General features: G+C 38.2%; 1 long non-coding RNA gene across 2 annotated transcripts in view; it reads right to left on the bottom strand.

Annotated features, from left to right (window-relative positions):
* LOC121137939 overlaps positions 1-19,550 on the bottom strand; it is a 31,332-nt gene extending 11,782 nt beyond the window's left edge. Inside the window, exon 1 of one of the 2 annotated variants that reach the window (XR_005875205.1) lies at positions 19,499-19,550. This is a non-coding gene — a long non-coding RNA (uncharacterized LOC121137939). The remainder of the gene's footprint in view (positions 1-19,498) is intronic. The other variant, XR_005875202.1, reaches the window with a different exon arrangement.
* Between the last annotated feature and the right edge of the window lie 3,644 nt (positions 19,551-23,194).

The raw sequence follows: 23,194 nt of genomic DNA, 5'->3' as shown, positions 1-23,194 counted from the left end.
AATACACACAAGAAAACCAGGAAACTTACCAATCAAGATAATACCCTGAGAGAAACAAAATAAGGATAGAGAGAAACTGAAGACAGAGTGATTTTGGGGAGTGATCACAAAACTTCTTTTAAAAGGAGAGAGTAAAAAGCAAGCCTTACACTTGAGAAAGTGCTCAACATCCTTAGCCATCCGGGAAATGCAAATCAAAACACTCTGAGATACAATCTTACTCCTGTCAGAATGGCTAAAATCAAAACCACCAACAACAATTGATGTTGGAGAGGTTTGGTGAAAGGGGAACACTCCTCTACTGCTGTTGGGAGTGCCAACTTGTACAGCCACTTTGGAAATCAGTATGTAGATTCCTCAGAAAAATGGGAATAAACCTACCACAAGACACAGCAACTCTACTCTTAGGCATATATCCAAAAGATTCACATTCATACAAGGATATCTGTTCCACTATGTTCATAGCTGCATTATTTGTAGTAGCCAGAACTTGGAAGCAACCTAGATGCCCCTCAACAGAAGAGTAGAGAGAGAAAAATGTGGTACATTTACACTATTCAGCAGAAAAAAAACAATGGAATCCTGAAATTTGCAGGCAAATGGATGACACCAGAAGAAACCATCTTGAGTGAGGTAACCCACTAACAAAAAGAGAAACATGGCATGTATTCTCTCATATATGGATTAGACATAGATCTGGGTAGTGCCAACCTACAATCCCATGGCCAGAAAATCTGGGAAACAGAACCTTCATTCAATGGCTGATGGAAGCAGAGGCAGACTCCCACAGCTAAACACTGAGCTGAACTCAAGAAATCCAGTGACAGAAAGGAAGGACTGATGAGCAAAGGGGTTAAGACTGGGCTGGTTTAACCCCCAGAAACAGCTGACCTGACAAGGTTTAGCTCTTGAATCCCAGACTGGTGCCTGGGAATCCAGCATGGGACTGATCAAAATGCCCTGAATGTGTATGTCAGTGAGGAGGCCTAGGTAATCTATTGAGCCTTGGGTAGTAGATCAGTATTTATCCCGGGTATATAAATGGACTTTGGGCACCCATCCAACAATGAGAGATGCACTCTCACCCTGGACTCTTGGGGGAAGGTCTAGGCCCTGCCCTGGATGAAATGAAAGACTATGGACACCCCCATGGAGGGCCTTAGCCTCCCTGGGGAAATGAGGGGATATTGGAGGGATTGGTGGGAGGGCGTGGGAGGAGGGGAGGGAGAGAGAGAGGGACCTGGAATTGACTTGTGAAGCAATCTTGTTTCAAATTTAAATTTAAATTAAAAACAATAAAAAAAATGTAAAAAAAAAGCAAGCCTCGAATGATATGATCAGGACAGCCATGAGCACATGGGAAAGAACTTAAAAGGGGCCCTCAAGCAGGGGATAGCATGATTTGGGCAAGGGACCAGAGAGTCAGTTTTGTTTTCACATACACAGACCACACTTGGAGACAGGTTACACATATAGCTGTGTCTTCATTTACATGTATATGCATGTAACTAAAATATATACCTGTATATAACTTCTATACAAATATGCACATATTCCACATATAATACACACACATGCTCAATTATATCTGTATACTGTAATAATGTAACTTGCAAAATATAACAGACCATCTCTACTGACAATGGAGACAGCTACTGGAAAGGAAGAAATGGTGGCAGCCTAAGGTTGTCCTTTCCCCCAGGAAAACTGTCCCACAGATAAATATGCATTTCTTCTGGCCTTTGCCTTGTTTTCTATAAACAATAAGAATTGGTAGGCTTAAAAACAGAGCAAATGGGATTGGTAGTGTGCAAAACTTGGAGGAGATAGGAGAGTAATTAGACAGGAATAGGATGGATTTATTGAAACTCATTATATGCATATATGGAATCCTTTAATAATAAAAAGGTAGGATGTACATATATCCACTTTTAAACTGGAATGAGATGTGCTATTAGAATCAAAATCTTATTGTCTGCTACTGGAAACAAAGCTGGGGGGAGGGGTCAGGCATAGCTAATGGACTGGAAGTAGTGGGTGAAACTCCCCAGACAAGGCTGGAAAACTGGAATGACTTGTTTATACACCCATGACAGCAGAAACTGTGAATTCCAGGCATCAGAGCTTGTTTTCTTGATGCCTCTTTCTCCTGAACTCTAATGGTGCTTAGCACAAAGAAATACTGGTTGTATTGTTGAGTGGCTGAAAAAGAATTAAATGGATGACTAGATTTTGTGGTTCAAATCAATTTCATTTACTTATAGGGTAGGAGGATTGATTTTCAAATACAGAAGTTCAGATTAAATTAGTCTATTTAATAATATGTCACAGTAAGCCCATATCTCAACAACATGGGTAGAGCCCTCCCAATTATTTTCTGAATTGCTGTCTTTTCTTCTTTTAAGATGCTTAAATTTACTGACCTATGCTTATTTTCTAGATAAAAATGAAAATCCCAAGTCAACCACAAACCCTTTGATCTAAAATAGGGCTGTTCCTACAAGGTATTATATAGTGCAATGGGGTGGTACAAACTTTGTGAGAGTAACCAATCAATATCTGATTTGATTTAAGGGGAATTCCACAAGATGGAATCCATACCAAACACTGCTTGGGTGACCAAGAACCAGATAATGGGTAGCTTAGGGCCCTCAGGTAAAACCAAATACTACTGTTCTAAACAAGAATAAATAAATAAAACATAAAATGCACCAATAAAATCACTCCTAATGACATTCTGCTATACTCACAGACAGAGCCTTGCTCATCTGTCATCAGAGACCTTTCCTCCTGCATCAGATGGGAAGAAATACAGAGACCCACAGCCAGACATTATGTAGAAGATGAGAGACCGAGGGATGTCTTGTTCAAATCCCTCCCCTCAGGGCTCAAAGGTACCTGCAGAAGAGGAGGCTTCAAAAGTGCAAGATTCAGAGGGCATGGAGGAAAGCAAGAAAACAAGGCTTTCTAAATCGGCAATGATCAAAGCTCATATGAGCTCTTAGAGTATAAAGCAGTATGCACAGGGCCAGCACACATTGGCATCAGACCCTCTGCGTTTATGCTATGTTATTAATGGGGATCCTGAGGGTACAAATGAGTAGGACTCTGATTACTATGTCTTTTCTTGGGTTTGTCTTGTCCAATTCCATTGTGTTAGTTTTTGTTTTATCTTAATAATTTCATTTTTATTATATTTTACTGAATCCCCTAGAAACACTTAGAAGTCTGTTTTTGTTGATGCTGTTATTGTTTGGTTTTTGAGACAATGTTTCTCCATGTAGTGTTGGCTGTTCTCAAACTCACTCTGTAGACCAGACTGACCTCAAACTCAGATTTGCCAGCTTCTATTTCCCCAAATGCTAGGATTACAGGCATGAGCCACCAACACCTGATGCATGTTTGTTTTCTAATGAAAGACAGAAAGGGAATGGATCTAGATGGGAGGGGAGGTAGGAAGGAACTGAGAGGAGTAGAGGATGAGGAGTAGAGGGAGGGGATCGGTATATATTATGTGATAAAAGAGTTTACTTTCAATAAAAGGAAAAATAAAATTAAAACAATTAATTAAAATTGGACTATTATACAAATTAGTCTTGTCAATGCTTTCATTTGCTTTTCTGTTGTGACAAAACACTGAGCAAAATCTTGTAGATCACAACCTATCATTGACACTAGTCAGGGCAAGAACTCAAGTCAGGAGCCTGAAGACAGAAACCTGGAGGAGAAACTGAAGAAGCATCCCTTCTTGACTCACTCACTGTTTTTGTTCAGTTAGTTTTCCTATAGAGCCAAGACCCAGCTCCCCGAGGATGGTTTCACCCATAGTGGTCCAGGCCCTCCTACATCAATTAGCAATCGTGACAACACTGCACGGACATTCACACAGGCCAATGTGATACAGACAATTCTCCAATTGACATGTCCTCTTCCCTGATGACTCTAGGTTGTATCAAGTTACTGATGATAAAGCTGGTCAAGACACTCTGCCCCCTTTTCAACTTGACACAAAACACACCACTCTTTTTTTTTCTTGTGCATTGCATTTGTGCATTTCATTACCAAATATATGTAATAAAAATGAAGAAATATTGTCTGAATAGAAGTAAATTATAAAAATTATTAAGTAAAACAATTATACGGATTATATACTTATATGCAAAACAAAATATAAAGTACATATAAAGTACTGTATAACACCTTTAAATATGCCAAATCATAAATTAATACAACTAAACTACTAAGACACTACTAAAATGAAAGTTAATTATTTAATATTTAATTTGTAATATTTAATATTGCTAAAATAATATTTAAACTGTGCCCAACGATATATGCTTAAAATTATCTCTCTTTTTTATATATTTTATTTTCCAGTTTAAATTTAGATAAGAAACGAGGTTGCTTCACAAGTCAGTTCCAGGTCCCTCTCCCATTCCCTCCCCTCCTCCCGTGCCCTCCCCCCACCCCCCCGTTATCCCCTCATTCCCCCAGGGAGGGTGAGGCCCTCCATTGGGGTGTTCATAGTCTGTCATTTCATATAGGGCAGGGCCTAGACCCTTCCCCAAGAGTTCAGGGTGCAAGTGCACCTCACATTGTTCTATGGGAGTCCAAAGTCCAAACACACCACTCTTAAACCATATCGCTTTCTTGTTTGATCTCAAGAGCTCATGTTAAGATCATAATCTTAAATAGAGAGGGGAAAGTTCCCACAGTCTTTAAATTTTTCAACACTAAAAGTTTAGAGTCTATGATGCCCTTAATCTCATAGCGAAGAAATTAGAGGAAAAAATTTAAATTTATAAGCATAGGAAAGGACTTCCTAAGTAGGATTCTGATAGCACAGTTATTAAGACCAACAACTGGCAAACGGGACATTGTATAACTAAATCTTCTATACAGTGAAGGACACTATTGTTGGAGTGAACAGGTAAGCCTGCGGGATAGGAAAATAAAATTACCATCTATACATCTTATGGTGTGTTACTTAGACTATACAAAGAGTTCAAAAAGCAAAACAAACAAAAAACCCTAACATCAAGAAAACAAACAACCCACTTAATATTCGAGGTATCATCAAACAAAGTTCTCAAAATAAGAAATGCAAATGGCCTAGAAATATTTTTTAGTGTTCAAAACTCTTAGTCATCAGGGAAACACAAATTAAGACTATTTGAAATGTCTTCTTATCCAAGTCATAATAGCTACAGAGTTACTGAAACCTGCACAAGGTCAAGCCAAAAAAAACCCTAGCATGGAGAGCAGAGGCAGCCACACCTCTATCTGAGGAGCTGTCAGCAGTTGATGGTGTCTAGGAAAGTGAATGTCAGTTTTCCTTAAGGATTTGGAAGACCAAGCATCTAAGAATATGTAGGCAGAACAAATTGCATTTGGTGTAGTCAAACCAGGAAAAAAAAAAGAGGACAAAGTTTGGAAGGGTTTGGAAGAGGAAGTAGATCCAGGAGGAAATAGAGATGAAAACAATCAGTGCATTGTACAAAATTCTCAGAAAACTAATAAACTTCTTTTAAAAGTTAGGAAGCAGATGGCAGCACATGCTGCAATGGGTTTGCAGAAAGGGGAACAAATATTCATTGTTAGTGGGGGTGCAAATGGCACAGCAACTGTCCAGGTGAGGAGTTTCCTCAAAAAGCTACAAACAGAGCTCCATAGGATCTAGATAAACCACTCGGGTATACACCCAAGACACTCTAAATCCAAACTTGCTCAACATGTTCATTGTTGCTCTATTCACAACAGCCATAAATTGAGAATGTCCTAAATGTTATCCAGTAGCTGATGAATGAATAATGAATGTGGTATGTTTACACCTAGCAAAGAAATACTACAAATTTTTTAAAAATTAAATTCTAAAATTAGAAAATTTGTAAGATTTTCAGGTAAATGGATGGAGCCGAAAGTAATAATTCTGAGAGAGATATAGCCCAGAAACATAAAAACAAACATCACATTATCCCTCATACGTGTATGCTTGCTTTGAATCATTAGATATGTTTTTAAATTGGGATAGCCATTAAATGTCAAGAAACTATGGAAATGGTCTTAAGGAAGGAAATACAAGACACAGGTAGAATAAAAGCTGCTTGTGGTGGGCAGTGGAACAAAAAGGACTGAGTAAGATACAGAATGTGAGGACTACGTAGAGGAGAAACACAGAGAGGGATAACTAACACTAAAGAGCTTTGAAAATTTACATAAACCTTCTGTTGTGCAAGCTCCTAAATTACACACATTTATTTAAAAATAGTTTAAATGGCTCCAAAAAGCAGGGAGCAACATACCTCCAAGATACCAAAAGCTATCAAATAATAATCCCAGTGCAAGAAATGGATTACCACTTTTGGAGTTATTGGTTAGTGGTGGTGTCCCATAAACCTCCAAACATTACAGACTATTGCTAGTGCTCTTGGTTGCACTTTTAAAAGAGATAATGAGACTGTATTGCTGAAAACAGTGCATACTTGAGTCATAGAACATGGAGAATTAATTTGAGATTCTTGTTAGTTTTCATAGTACCGGAAGTTGCTGGGCACATTAACAAAGGAGAAAAGATCAGATTTGTCTAACAATGAACGCTCCAAGTTGCAACAATGACCAGAATGGCAGGGTGTGTCCTCTGGTGCAATAGTGGAAGAAATGTTATGGGATTAAACAACTACTTTCTTATTAGGTAAAAACCTGTATGACAAGATGGAACCTATGTCTGGCACCATTATGAGTACCAAAGACATATGCCTAATACAGCATAGGTCTTAATAGAAAATATACCCTATTATTCTGTCAAGTAGCCACAGTATTAGAACAAGTCTTAATGAGTAATTAGTACATCTGTCAAAGCTCATCAGATAAGTTTCTTTCTGCAGTAGATAAAGATTAACACCGACACTAACACCTGCTCACTATACAGCTCTAAATGGGCCATTTATGCCACTCCCTGTCCAAGCAAGACTCAGGCATCATTGGTAGAAAGGAAGAAAAAAACCATTATCAGAGCCAACAGCAGTCTATGACTATAGAAAACAGTGGAATTTAACAAGGCAGTTGCACATGCAGTCATACGAGCCATGACAATACGCACAAAACCTGCTCAAGATGAAATCAGACACAACTCCAGCAGGGAGGAGCAAAGTAGTCACAAAGTTCCACCCCTAGCTGAAAAGCTGTTGGTAACTGATGGCTACTGGGGAGAATCAGTTTTTCTTTAGGCAGGCGGTTACTCTGAAATAGTACATGTTCCGGCAGATGGTCCCAAACCCAGGATGTACTGACAGCACTAAGTGGAGTCTTTGGGTTTAAATAAAAACAGAAAAGAACACTTGAAATTGGGAGGGAACTCTGGTGGGGATTAAGGAAATAATTGAAGGCGACAGATGCAGGATGGACTTGATCAAAATGCATTATGGAATTCTCAAACAGCAACAAAAAGTTCAAGGCCTCTTTAAAATCCATAGTCTCTTAACTGTGGGCTCTTCTAAAACAAAGAAAACAAGTTACATGGTTCTTATTCAAAAAGTACCAAAGCAGGGCATAGGAACAGTAAGATTAAAACACAATCCAGCAGTGGAAATCACCTCCTGCAGCTCAATATCCAACATTTGGAACTGACTTTATGATCCAGCTCCAAAAGGCTTGGGAAATTCCATTGCTCCAACTCTGCCACAAGCAGTACACATGACCACAGCTTCTGTGTGCTGACCTTATTGTCCCAATGAAGCATAATTTCATTTGTTTCAATGATGCTGATCTCTTGCTAATTACAGATGATTTTTCAGCCCCAGCTGAACAGCTCCATTGTCCCTCTTGTATTAATCAGCCTTTTCTAGAGGAATTGAATTGATAGAATGAATACAAACACCCCCCCCCACACACACACACACACACGGAGCCGCAGAGTGATTTGCTACACTGGCTTAAAGACTGTGGTCCAGGTAGTCCAGCAATGGCTGCCTCATAATGGAAAGACTGAGTTTTTAAGACAAGTTTGAAAATACCATATTTTTAAAGGTAAAATTTCATTTTCTTCAAAGGGATATCCTCTATTTTTGTTTCATTTTGCTTTGTTTTGTTTAAACCTGTGTCTGAACTATATTTTTCTTCCAGACATAGAAACTTGATCTCGAAATTTTCAGCAATCTTAATCTCTTCTACTCTCCACTCAGATTTTGAAAAGTATCTCTAAATAAAACTTGCTGAGAATAGAATAACACATTCCCTTTGCTCAGGAATCTGTATTTTTTTATCCACAACTTGATTTTAGAAGTATGAAAGTAACTTCCAATTGCTGTTTCACAGACAATGTATGTCTCTCTTCCTTTTCTTAAAATCATAAGTGCTATTTCTTTTATTATTCATGTTTCCAAAGTTTTCCAGCCAAAGATAAAGGTGCAAAGGTCAGCTGGCAGCACTCTTTGTAGCCAAAGGTACAAGTTTACTGTATTTGAGTGGACTTTAGTCCCTTCCGTGTTTAGTTCAGAAGACAAATGGCAGTGCCACCTTGCCATTCCCATGGAGAATGTTCATGCTTTTAAATACTGCCATGTGACCTTGGAGTAACTTTCTCAGTTCATCGCACAGGCTTCCTTTACATCTAGAAGAAAGGCCAGTCACTGATTCCTTGTGCTGCCAGGCTACACCTACCATACTAGTCTCTTTCCTCCAATGAACAACCAATATGGATGAATAATCATCTTCATTCACTACCCATTAGTGAGCTGCAACTGTGACAGAATACCAGACACAATCAACTCACAGTTTCAGGGATTTCAGACCAGGATTGGTTGGCCCCACTTGCCCTTGGTACTGTGGTAGTGGAATACATCATGGTAAAATCACAAGTAAAACAAATGACTTGCCTCATGGTTCTCAGCAAGCAAAACAGAGAAGAGGGAAGAGGATTCCCATATCTCCTTTGTGAACATGCCCCACTAGCCCAAGGTCTTCCCTAAAGCCCCGCTGCTTTGAGGCCCTACTATCTACAAATACTACCACAGAGACCACCCTATAAACACATGGGACTTTGGGGGACACTCAATACCCAAACTGCCACTGCTTTAACATTGCCAGTGATGTCTTGGAACGGGTACATTTTATGACCTTGCATACTCTGAGATTTTCAAGAAAAATGCACATCCTCAATCAGGCTTTAAATGCTTTCTCAGCAAGAGTTTCCTATTTGAACCACATAGTAGTCAAATGATGACTCAATGACTAATTTTTAAATACACCCTAAGAGAGTATACAACTAGCTACTTTCAGGATGCAGAAGAAGAGAATTAATTCATGACACTCTGTACATCACTACAAGCATTCATACTTAATTTTCTCATACACCATTCCTCCTTGAAAAATATCTAGTATTTTCTCTGGTATCTAATGACTTCACATTTAAAATGTTTTTATTCCTCTTTCTATTATATAAATCTCACTTTTAAACCCCAAGCACTGCCACCTATATCTGTTTAACCCCCGAAACTCTGTAAGTGCAAGCCTGAGCTCAAATTTTTCCAAAAAGAGCTCTCTGAATTTTCTAGCTCAAGCAGTTTCATTGGAAGTGTATGGCTGTCCTAAACTATTTTCTTCTCTTGTATATTTTAGCAGCATTTAATTTTATAGAGTCCAACTGCCTTACTGTTCTTTACACACATACCCTCATTTCAATCTCTATTATCATCGCATGGATTAGGTTCATATCCAAACTATTTCAAAAATCCCTGACATTTTTCTTCTATCCCATCCTTCGGAGGTCTACAAAGATCATTCTAAAGTATAGATCTTGATATGGGTTCTCATTCCAGGGAAAGTCTGCCCCAGAGCTGAGAATCAAACCATCATTGCCTTTATAATTCCCATCATCCTCTGTGCATAGTGCTTCATATCCTGAAGACATATATGTGACAGTTAACCAGACTGTTAGCTTGATAAGATTTTAGAAACACAATGGGAACAAATTCATTGGCATGTCTTTGAGGAATTATCTAGAGTAGGTGAATTGATATGCTACCACAGACTCTACATGGAGTCAGTATCAATCCAAAGCCAGGGTCCTAGGCAGAGTGAAATGGAGAGAAATAGAAAAGAATATATGTGTCTTGGGAGGGGAGGCAGGCCTTTAATCCCAGCACTTGAGAGGCAGAGGCAGAAAGATCTCTGAGTTTGAGATCAGACTGGTCTACAGAGTGAGTTCTAAGACAGCCAAGGCTACACAGAGAAACTTGCTTTGAAAAAAGAAAAAAACACAAAGTAATAATAAGAATAATGCTGAATGCAATAATAATAATGATAATAATGCTGTATGCAAGCATTTATGTCTCTGTTTCCTGGGGGCAGATGCATTAAGAACAGCTGCTCCAAACTGTGCTGCATTCCCTTCCTACCATGATCTACTGTGTCTTCAAGTTATATGAAAAATAACCAAACCCATTCTCCCTTAAACTGCTTTTGTCAGGTTTTCACAAGAAAGAAAATAACTGACATTATTTGCATCAAGGGTTTTTGTTTGTTTGTTTGTTTGTTTTGTAACTAACTTTTTGTGGCAGAATTCATTTTAAAACATAAGAAATACTCACCAATGTAAAGACTCAGGCATTATTCTTGCCTGCCTGTGTTACCTGGAAGAATGCACTCAGACAGTACCCTGGTCAGCTCAGAGTTCCATGACTACTAGTCCGTACACAACTGCAAAGGACTCCTTTAAAAGAAAGACCCCACTCACTTACACTCTCTTTCCCATTCTCTTTCCTGCTGCTCCCTGGGGACAGACAGGTCTTTCCCTGTCTCCCTCTTCTCTTCTGTGCTCTCTCTGTGTCTGTGTCTCTTTACCTCTTTTCTCTTTCCTTCCCCTCCCTCCCCTTTCTAATAAAACGTCTCCCTTAAGCTCTGTCTGCCTGGCATATTTGTCCCTCCACCTTGGTCATCCACGCCTGCCATGGAATCCACCTAGGTTCCCTCACAGCTTTATCATAGCAACGTAAAAATCAAATGCAAAAGTGGAAAACACATACTAGAAGTACAACAAAATGTGGTTGCCGAGAGATCAAACACCTCAATGTCATGGCAGTGAGCTTCTTCTTGATCTGCACCTCCACAGAACATTGTTTGCAGTCACAGATGAGAAGACTGAGGCCAGCTCTTCCAGTCTTTACAGTCTTGGAGTTTAGTTCCCTCCCCCAAGCTGTTTATGTCACTGAAGACGATGTATAAACTACTATTCTAGAAAAGCAGTGTCACATATTCAAAAAGAGGGGTAACTAATTTTTTTAGCTTAAAGGGCAAATAGCCATCCTTTTGATTTATCTATTTTGGAAGATGACTTGGCACATGTAAAATTTCTCTGTGGCCTAGACTTCATTATCACTTTTTCCTACTAGCAAATCCTGTAACATTACATCTGTCTACTCACCTACTCATTTGTAATTAGCAAAGTTGCACCAAATCTACATATTCCCTTTGGACAAACGATCCTGGGAAAAAAATAGGATTTGTTGGTGCCATTTATTTTAATTCTCTTTTGAATAACTGTACTTATAATCATGGGTTCCCAGACTTTTATCCAAATTCAACTAATTGAATTAAGCAAATTGTATTCCGTTGCATGAATTGTGCAATTGTCTCTATAGCTATCCATAGACTTGAAAGGAATTTTGTAGGTATACATTTCCCACCCTATTCTCCTCCATCCCTGAGACTCATTTTTATAGGCAGAGACATTTCGTGATTAAGATTATATCTCTCTACAAAGGGGTAATAATGAGTCAAAGAACAAAGGACTAATTCTGAAAGGCTGGCATTTCCCTGACAGAAAAGTAAATAGAGGAGTTCCCTCCAAGAGGAAAGTAGGTGACGCAAGCAGAGGAAAGTGGGAATATATGAACCAGACATATGAAAAGTACTCTATTGAAGAGGTAGAAACAAAATCCAGGACCTGCCAACCCAGAGGGAGAGCCTTGGTAAGGTAAAAGCAAGAAAAATACCTTGGACATAAATATATGACTGTGTCTTGGGTGTGCAATGTTACACTGTGTGTGTGACCATCATGGGTGGGCCCAGTGTGAATGTCTAGGAATGAGTTTTCACTTATTTTACTCCTCCAGAACCATCCTCGTGCAACTGACATCTAGGTCAGGGAGGACTCCATGTTCACAGCCCAGACATGACTATGGGTGCAAAGTCACAACTTCCTTAGGAAAGGTTATATTTCTTGTTCTTAATCTAAATAAAATCCATTAAAATATTTTATTCTAAATGTGTTACGAAGAAATATTTCTAAGTTCTTCCCACCAAAAGAACAAAGTAACAAAAGTTTATAATTTCTACCAGAATAATATCCCATGGATGAGGGGATGAAAAAATGAGGGCAGGAGCAGATGAAGTGAACTTGAGGGGATGAAGGAATGAGGGGTAAAGGGATGAGGGCATGACGGGGTGCGGGGGATAAGGAGATGAGGGGATGAAGGGTTGGTAGAGGGCTTGTCTTCTAATCCTGAAGACCTGAGTTTGATTCTGAGAACCCAAGCAATTGTATAAGGAACGATGGCACACGTCAAGAATGTAGTATGGGGTGGATATCTGGAGCTCACTGGTCAGCCAGTCCAGCTTGATTGGTGAGACTCTGATCAGCAAGAGGCCCTGTCTCAAAAGAGGTGGGCAGCTATGGCAAAGGTGTGCTCTGACCTCCATGTGCATGCTCACTGTGCTGGCTAGTTTTATGTCACTTTGCCAAAAGTTAATGTTATCTTTGAATAGGGACCCTCAGTTAAGAAAATGTCCCAGCTAACTAGCCTATGCCAACTTTTGTTGTTGTTGCCTTCTTCCTTCCTTTCTTTCTTTCTTTCTTTCTTTCTTTCCTTCCTTCCTTCTGTCTTTCTTTCTTTCTTTCTTTCTTCCTGATTGATGGTAAATGATGAGGAGCCCAGATCATTGTGGCAGTGTCATATATGGGCTGGTGGTCCGACATACTATAAAAATACAAGCTCAGCAAGCCATGGGCATCAAACCAGGAAGCAACGTTTTTCCACAGCCTCTGCATTAGCTCCTGCCTCCAGGTTCCTGCCTTGTTTGAGCTCCTGCCATGACTTCCGTCAGTGATGGGTCATGCTATAGACCTGGGGGCTGAAACAAACCCTTCTCTCCACAAGTTGTTTTTGGTCATGATATTTTCTCACAACAATAGAAACCCTAAGACACTCACATACATGTACACATATGTGCACATGCATGTACATCCATAAAAAAACTTTTGAGATACTAGGATACCCCAAAAGTGCATAAGCAACATAAGTTGGACAAATTACGTTAAAACAAATGAGAACACAAAGTTGGGTATGTATGAAAGGAAGGCAGATTGGGAGGAATTGGGGGAGAGTATGAATATGACCAAACTATAATATATGAAATTCATCAAGAAAAAATATTTTTAATTATTTTCAAGGAAAAGACAAATAAAGAGGGGGAAAAATAACATTCCAGTATTAGATTCCCCCCAGATTTGCCTAATAGTGTGAGCTATCCATCTTGCCCCCTGTACTATTGGATGAAAGATGGTGGTAGCACATTTTTTCCTCATTTACCAACATTAGGCATAACATCCCTGGAGCTGAGCATGTAGGTGGTTCAGCAATAAAGAGCTCAGGTATTTGCTTCAGTCTTGAGCCTATGGTGTCAGTAACTTCCAAGTGAGGAGTGGCTATGGGAGAGTCGGGGTTCGCAGCAGTTTTTACACAACTCCTGAGAAATTCCCTGTCACCATACCTGTGAAAAACTTGAGGAGATAATGGACAATTGATCCAGCCTGGACATTTATGATAGCCCCAGATAATTCATTGTCCCACTTTGCCCATACAATGCACCTCTCAGACCAGGAATTAAAATAAAAACCTACTAAAGGAAAGAAAACCCTTCACATTGTTTGCACAGCAATGAGAAATCAGCATACTCTCCTTGAATCAAAATTTAAATTAATTCATTTTTAAGTGCTACCAAAATCAAACCAGAAAGAAATCCAAGCTATAATTTAATCCAAGAAGAAATCTTCAACTTTTTAAAACCAACAAAAAGAACATTTCATAGAGAGGCTTGTTGCTAATTATATTTTGCTGACATATGCCAATTATATTCAGCGATATTGTTCTCAGCCTGCTAGGTCACACACCAGTCTGTGAGAACAATGACGCCGAATTAACGATTGCAATGGAAGTGTTCAAGATCTCTTACTCGATTAGATGGCGGCAAATTTACCTGTAAGTCATAAAAAAGTTTATAAAATGTAGATAGTTACATAAAGTACATGCATTTCACACAGTTAACACAAGAGCTGAGAGGTAGAGCCTCCTTTTTATTTTTCCCATTTATAATGTTTCTTTCTAATTTTTAAATGACTTAGGCAGTTGTCTACATTCTTAGCCACTTTGTCACTTAATACCTGTATTCAGTCATCTCCAAAAGCCATTTCAAACTAATGGAGAGAGATGTAATTTACCCACTGACTGACCTTCCAGGGAAGCCCAGTTGTTTTATGATTATAGACACATAATTTAGCCTGCAGAAGTCTCATTATGATAGGCTGAATAAAGCAAGAGTTATCACAATGACTGAAATTAAGCAAAAAGATCAGTGTTTTCAGGCATTCATTTATTACTTCCATGACAGAAAATGGGAATACACCCTCATTGGTGCACACACAGCAAGGACAGGTGCTGAGGTAGGACTGCATGGCAAAACACCCTGTGCTTATGGAAATTAGTTCCTGGAATCTGCCTGGACGCTGTACTGAGAACTGTCTTCCAGCCAGCAATTTTGGAATTGTGAGCACATGAAATGGCAAACCACTAGAAGACCTTGCTGGTGGAGGAGGTTAAGCATCACAGTCAAGATCTACACCACTGTAGATTACTTGCTCAACTTACTTCGTGAATAAAATACATTTTGCTCATATAGCCATGTATATGCTTAGGATGAGTATAAATGATCAACTTGACGAGAGTAAAATTTAGCTTTCATAAGTTGGAGACAGCAGAGCCATATCAGCTCTCCTCAGAAGAGGTTTTAAGACTTCCATGCAAAAACACAAAAAATATCGTGGCCAGATTCTGGTACTTGGAGTAGATTCCAACTTGGCCCCATTAAAACAAGGCTTAGAGCCCTTAATTTTGGCTTTTCTAATTGTTAGTCTTTTAGCATTATCAAATTCATTGCATTTCAGAAAAAAAATTGCATGTTTAAAGATAGGTGTTTCAAGTAAGAATTATTTGAATAATGTTGTGTTTGAAGGCTTCTGAGCGGAAAGAATGTCCTACATGGAGCAATTGATCTATTCCATGGAAATCTGTCAAAATCCAAGAAAGAAATACTGTTTTCCTTTAAAAAAAAAAAGTAGCTTTTCTAGAAACTTTCATATCTACTGAGCCCTTCTAGGTTTTCCTTGATACTTCCTGCTTTGAGAACTAGGTCAAGCATCAAGGCCATCTGAGATTTCTCTTCTACATCACTTCTCTAATACCGATTTCACCCCCAGGTAAAAAGGCAAGTAGATCGTTTGCATTAGTTGTGGTTTCTCTATACTTGATCACATTTGCATGATCTTTCCTTGCATCCTGGTTAACTTCAGGGCTTTACAGAGTCCTTGCTTGACTTTCTATCATTTCCTTGGCTTTCAAGACCTTAGAAAAATCTTTCAATTGTGTAAGTCATTGTTCCAGTAGCACTTCTTCCTTTCGGCTTGAGGTGTGGCCACTCCCCTGAACAGCATCTATGCCTTTTTCTCCTTCAGTGATCTTACGCTGGTTTCCATCGCTGCAGTATCATTCATTCTCCCTTGTCCTTTCGTCTTCACCACCTCCCTCTTCCTCTTACATGCACATATACACACACACTCGCACAGAGAGGAAAATCTATATGTGTCAGACATTCAGCAAGGGAAAGACAAAGGCACTGAGTTAATTACCCATCATTTACTGCTGCTGAGGAGAGCAGATGGCAGCAGACGATATGTAAATGGCAAGGGGCAGTGAATTATTCGATTTTTTTAGATTAATCGTCGATGACAAAGGAAGTGATTACAGGCTGTGACATTTATACAAATGTATAAAGTACATCACACTAAAAAATAGAGCTTAATATTATTATGAGGGTGTCAGGCATATGAACACTATTGTCACAATACAAAGCAACAAATTTACAATAACCCAAGAAACCAACCTCCTTCTACCTAAAAAGTTTATGGAGCCACAGTCTCTAGGGAGGAAAGAGGAAGCCAAGAATGAATATCCTGAAACAGTTCTCTAGAACTAACTAGATTAAATGAAGTAAATATATACAGACTGTTCCATGCAGTAGAAGGGTGCGTATAGGGACATAAAACAAAACAAGATTTGATCTCAACAGACCTGGTGCTGCATCAGGGACTGGATTGTAAAACAGAAAAGGTGCTAATAAAACACAATCCAGAAACAGAAATTAAAATAAATTGCAGTGTTTCACAATCAGGTCCATTAAGGGTGTGGAAAAGAAAAATATTCGAAGGGAAAGGATAAAATGGTTGCACTCCTATTCCATAAAAATACTATCGCCATTTCAGACATGCACAGACAGTCTCTCACTAATATTCAAGAACAAAGTGAAGAAATTTCTGGCCAGGCTTTCTCTCTGAGCACACACAAGTCCCCAAGCACACACCAAGCCGCATCCCTTTGCAGGAAGGAAGCTCAGTAGCCTGTTGTTTTCAGTTGCTTCAATAATTAATTGGTACATGAGAAAATCAGATGCTTTCTTTGGCAGATTAGAGAATTTGCCCCATCATCAAAATGTTTTCCATCACCCTGTTATTAAATCTATATGGTGTTAATATTATTATAAAGAGAGAGCCACCGAGCCACATTTGTTCTCTGAAAGCATTCCAGCCACTGCAGTCCCTGAGGCTGCCCTGTGGGATGAGAGCTCATCTCCAAATATTAAAACCCGGGAAGAGGGAAAGCTTGGGGCACCATCTATTTATACACTTCAGAAACACTTTCAAAATATCCAAAGCAAAACATTACCAAAATCACCGCTGAGTCTTCCACCATTACACATTCTTTGTTGACAATGGTAGTCCATTGTCAACAAAGGATAGGGCAGGGTAGGGCAGGAGGACAGGGCAGGAGCCGGTGTGGGGGAGGGGCGCTGTTAGTCAGCAGCCCACACAGCATCAGTGGTAACACTAGATAGAGCATTTAAGTCTGGCAGTCCATTTTGAATGAACATGGGTTCAGGAATAAAGTGCGGGCAAAACCAATCTGCCCTGAAGAAAAGCACAGCATAAAATATTGCACAAAGAAATGAGAATTTCCAGGGTGGCTTTCACAGAAAAGCAAGCTGGCAGGTGCACAGAGCAAACCATTAGCGTTGCTTGCTCCTTGTAGAAAATATTAGTGGTTTTGCTGTTCTGCTTAGCCATGAAGGCAATATTCACAGATGCAAATAATGCTGATTTATGTCTTGGCACAAATATGATGGGCTATCGTGAGAAAATAAATAGGACTCCTTCTAAAATGTTTACCTGGAGATACATGTTGCTGGAATTACATATGAGCATACTTGCAACCGAGTTATTCTCACCTTTAATCAAAACTGAGTTCAGGACGAAACCACATTATTTTTACTCAGCATTTTGCATGGTTAGAAATGTAACCATCTCAAAGTAAAAATAATAAATAAATAAATAAATAAATAAATAAATAAATAAAATACTGATGAAGATTAGTTACTGCCTGGAATCTATGTCACACACAAAAGGACAATTGCTTCAGTGGAAGACACTGTGTAGAGCAGTTCCAGTGTGTGGTCCTCTGTGCTCTCGTGCTCTGGCCTAAAGATACAATGCTTTGTCTCCAATCTTAACATCGGTGGGTAAAATATAAACCAAATAAAGTAATACTCACTAAATGGGAAGAGGGGAATGTCCCAGAAGAATTTTCACTTAAGGATTGCATAAATAAATGTAAAATTTACAACAGAAAACTAGCAGCCCTTTAAGCTGAAGTTGTTTGTTTGTTGCTGACCCTTAATTATGAAATATACAACCTGTGCCCCCCAATTTTCCTTCAACCAAGCTGTATCAAACAAAATGTTTGTTTATTTATTTGAAAATACTTCATAGCCATGCACATATCTTGGGTTGAATATTCTTTGGGTATTATTAGACATCTACCTTCCTCAGTTATTGCAACTGAACAAATGCAAACACAGAAATGGTTGCTCAGATTCCATGTAAAGACCCAGGCTGTAACTGTTCAGACAATGCAACATTTCTGAAATGTCTTCTAAAAGAAAATAAGGTCATGCTGCAGATAATCACTCAAATTTTTATTTGCTTCGAAACAGTATAGTAGGGTCTTGTGCTTTCATAAATGAGGACTTATATTAACTTACTGATATTATCGAATCTAGGTGTGATTATGTAGCAAAAAATTTAAATAATGTAATATCAGGTATTACATTACTAATAAATATTTAAGTTTTTAAAGGTATGGATTATTAACACAAAATATCTTAGTATGGGATTATTATAATTTGTATGCATAGTCTAGTTATTAGTGACTTACCTAGCATAGTACTTTGTAATCTAGGTTATATTCAAGGAGATTCATAAGAAAATACTTTTGTAGAAATATCAGCACTTATAATGAGCTCAGTGTCTAAAATAGTATCTAGAGTTCATTTTAAAGGGATCGGTTTAGAGATCGAGGCATATATATTTTAGGAAATATGACTAAACTGAAAAATGACTTATCTGAGTAGAATGTTGCTGTTGCCATTAAATTAGGTCTCCATTAAATGAAACAAGGATTTTTAATTGTATGTAAGAAGAGGTTTAAAATTTGAGGAAGCTTTCTGCTCATAAAATGGAATGAACGTTTCAAAGCCCACTGAAGAAATCAGATAAAATAAAGCATTCATGAAAATCAAAGACAAAGATTCAGATTCTAGAGGTAATTGATGGGTTTCTTTTAATTTTTTGCTTTACTCCAATGGATATATTGTAAGCCTCCTCAATCTGAAATAGAATTACAAACCTGGCCTAGCACAAAGAAGTATATATTCCATTTTAGCTTATTCTAGTGTCTTTGTGCTCCACCTTTTGAAACAGTAGCATTTGTTTTTGTAAAATATCTTTAAAATGCCCTGCATTGTGCATGCACACAAACATATATTCTGTATATTAAATATTTAGCTGCATTTTATATACATAATACATTGGCTTATAATAACACTAAGCTATTCTCCAACATCAGAGACAGAAAGCATCCAAAAGAGAATACATGCAATTTCTCTCTTTCTTTTTTAAAATATATCCGATTGAGGTAATATTAATAGTACTTTAAAGCACAGATTATCTCCAATTTGCCTACTTTCTTATTTATAGATGGTAAAATATAGTTTTTCTTTTCAAAAGAACATCAATTCAAACACTTATAAAATTCTGTCTTGTAAGAGTGGATCTTACATTTCATCTTAGGATGCTTCTTCCCCGTTCAACTCCACTGACTCCATTTTTATCAGTTCTATTTTTAAGTATAATGCAGGATTTACTATAGCAACCTAAATCCAAATCATTTTCTCTCCCTTTCTTGATCTAAATCAAGCGCATACAGCCCTCTGTTGGAAGGACTTCAGAATGCATTGTGTTGCCTTCATTGGAAGCAGAGAGTGTGTTTGGAATGCTATTGTTTTTTTTATTTTGTCCTCACAGTGTTTATAATAAGAATGTATAGAATACCAGGTTATGTGTAGCTTCACAACACAGCAGACGACATTCTGTGCCAAAGACAATAAATTACATTAACACATGGTACCTTTGTTCCAGTGACTCTAATCTGTGTGTTAGTTGGAGGAATGATGATAAACTGGCAATTCTATTCCACTACATTCTTAGTCAGTAAAACACTTGGGAACTGTTTACACAGAAGGAAATTAATACAGGCTTCCTTTCATTTAACCGGGAAAAAAGATCCAGAGATGAGAAATACACTCATTTGACAAGTAATCATTTAAATGGGTTCTAGGAGCTTTTAAGGTGTTAAAATATTTATATATTCATTTGCAACCACAATATTTTCCCACATTTAAAAAAGGAGTAACCCAAAGAGAAGATTCCTCAACTTTTGAGGGTTATTCTAAAAAATATGGGGCTCTTTTAGCACATTTTTAATATCAAGTTGAGCAGAAAGACTGTTGGCATATGAGGGTGCCACCTTTCTTGGATGGCTCTGTCTTCCCATATGCTACTAACATCACGTGGGTCTCCTGCAGGTTTCCTCCATGCCTCCTGTCTCCTACTGGTTTTTAACAGCAGTAGGCTTCCTATCACTTCCCACTATACTTCTGTCTGTCCAGTATAAGCGTTAGCCTCACACTTATGGGGAACTGTCCCTGCTGACCTAACACAGCCCCATATTCATAAACATCATTCACTGAAGCTCATCTTTGAAATTCATTGTTGCTGTGCATGAAAATTAACCTGCTTTTGTGTCAACATAGCTCATTGCTTAGCACACTGATTAACTGGGTTTTTAAGGCATTTTCTTCATGAAAGTATCCTTTTAGTCAGTGCATGTGGTAGACTGTCAGATGTGAAAACTTACTGATGCAATTTTCAATCATATAAAATGTACATCAAAGTCATAACTTTTAGCAAATGTTAATGACTCATCTACCAAAGGTGAAGGTTGGGTAAAACATGTGTGCATGCCAGCATGGCTTCTCCAAAGAACCTTTAGCTTATAGGATATAGATTAAAAGTCGAACTAATTCACTTTACAAAGGGGATAGGGGTTGACAGCTCCAGGCAAAGGGCATTAGGTCTATTTTTAAAAAGACTCAATTATTGCACATTATATAAGAAGATATTAGAAAATAGGTCTTGTAACCTCTACATGAAAGCAAATGTTGATCTCCTTATCCATAAGCCAAAACAGCTTTGCGTTAGTGCTTATTCTAGTACACCTAGTGTGGAGGAGCACAGATGAACATTTCCTGAATGTGGATCATTGCATTCTGAGGGAATGAAAGAAGCTTGGGCCACAGGAACAGAACAAGAAGCCATGAAAACCATGATAGTTGGCAATTCAAAATGAAAAGGGAACTCTTACTTCAGGAAAAAACAAGCCCACCTTCACCTTCTCACTTCTCTTCCCTTCCCTTCCCTTCCCTTCCCTTCCCTTCCCTTCCCTTCCCTTCCATTTCCTTTCCTCCTTCTCCTACCCTCTCCTCCCCTCCTCTCTTCCCTTCTCCCCTCTTCTCCCTTTCCTGCTCCTCCCTTCCCCTCCCCTCCCCTCTCCTCTCTTCTTCCTTTTCTTCACCTTTTAGTTTTCCACTTCCATGAGAATATGGATAAACTGTATTTTACTTGCTTTAGGCATTTATCATTCTGAAAATGCAATGAGAAAAACCAACCATGGAAAGTAACAGGAAGGAAGGAAGACTTGGCATTGATAATGGCAGGCAAAGACAACTCAAAGTGTGTCAGACAATGAAGGGTCTGAGGTTAAGGGTAAAAGGTGAACAGTATTTTTAAAGAATCATTCAACAGTGAATCCATAGAGTTAGACAAGGAATTTGGGAGGAAGCCCAATTTTTTTTAAACTCTAATTTAGTCACATAATCCTCAAGAATTTTCTTTAGTATTTGCAAGACAGAAATTCAGGCTCTGTAGAGAATGTAGAAATTCTAGTCATTAAGGAAAAAGCTTCAGTCAATACTAAAACTGAAGTGACTACTACATATCTGCAAATAGTTTGCCAATATATTTAGCCATTCAATGTTTCATGTGTTCTGCATACATTCACTTTAAGATCTTTCTTAACTAATGGACAAATAAATATAGTTTTGGGTATCTGATGTGTTTGAAAATGAACAGTGCTTCAAAGAGTTGCATAAAGGTCTTTTGTCTGGTAGTTAAGATATTTAACTTGTTTTGGGCTATGTGACCCCGAATCTCTGAATTCAGAACACAAAAGTCCACAGACAACAGTGACTTACTTCAGATGTTCAGTGGTATTGAGAACAGCATGTCCTTGTCCAGCATTCTGCTCAGGAAGATGATTGCAGTGGTGAGGAGACCTAATGACCTAAGTTTCATATCTCAACTGATGGATCTATCTGATGGCAGGTTAGCCCTCTAGAATACATTCCTCCACTGCCATGCATAGATGTTTTGTGAATTGGGCATCATTGGCTGATGGTTTTTTCTCTAAGAATTCAATGGAGATGTTTTTCTGTCATTTGTATCATTATACCCTAATGTAACCTCAGAAAACAACCTCACCTGTGGGGAATTAAGGAAGTCATGAAAGAATGACATTTCTCTGGGTCATACATGATGTTTATTCAGTAAGACATGGCAAGATTAATTTTCTTTTTTCAGCTGATGATGAAAAGTAAAACCTTGATCATCAACAACTAAAATGAGTCACTTGTACTTTTTATAGGTTGTTGCCAGGTATATGCACCTAGTAACCCTATTAAAACATTTCAATAATAGCAGCGTAGCTGGTCCTGCAACCAGACTGTCTGATATTAATATCTACATGTCCAAGTACAGTAAGGCCCAGGTAAACTCTACTCATTTTAACATCTTCTTTAGTGGAAAATAAAATTACTTACAAATAACCCCAACATCCTCTAAAATTAATTTTAGAACTGGAAGAATTTCCTCAGTCTTGTGTCTTACAGCAAAATAATTCTGTAAAATTGCTTAAGAAAATTGTCAAAAAACAGCAGCTACTATTAGCTTTCAATGGGCCAAATTTCAGCAAATTAGACAGTCTGATAAATTTAATAAGATTAAATAAAAATAGATAAAAGTCCATGTTGAAATTTTTCCAAAATGAAAATCTTAGAAATCTCCTTACCTGAAATGAACAATGCGAATTGATCTACCTCAAGATCCAGCGACACCATTCTTGACCATATACCCAAAATATGTTTTGTCCTACTACAGAGACAACTTATTCAAACATATTCATTGACAAAAATTGAAAACAAAGTAAATGCCCCTCAATGGAAAAGTGGATTTTTAAAATGTGGTACATGTACACAATGGAGTATTACCCATCTGTTAAAAGAGAAAATGACATCATGGAATGTGCAGCCAAATGGATGGAACTAGAAAAATAATCATCCTGAGTGAGGTAATCCAGAC

The sequence above is a fragment of the Mesocricetus auratus genome, unplaced genomic scaffold (genome assembly GCF_017639785.1).
Source record: "Mesocricetus auratus isolate SY011 unplaced genomic scaffold, BCM_Maur_2.0 Super-Scaffold_6730, whole genome shotgun sequence".
NCBI classification, from domain to species: Eukaryota; Metazoa; Chordata; class Mammalia; order Rodentia; family Cricetidae; genus Mesocricetus; species Mesocricetus auratus.
This window is presented reverse-complemented; position numbering and strand designations above follow the sequence as displayed.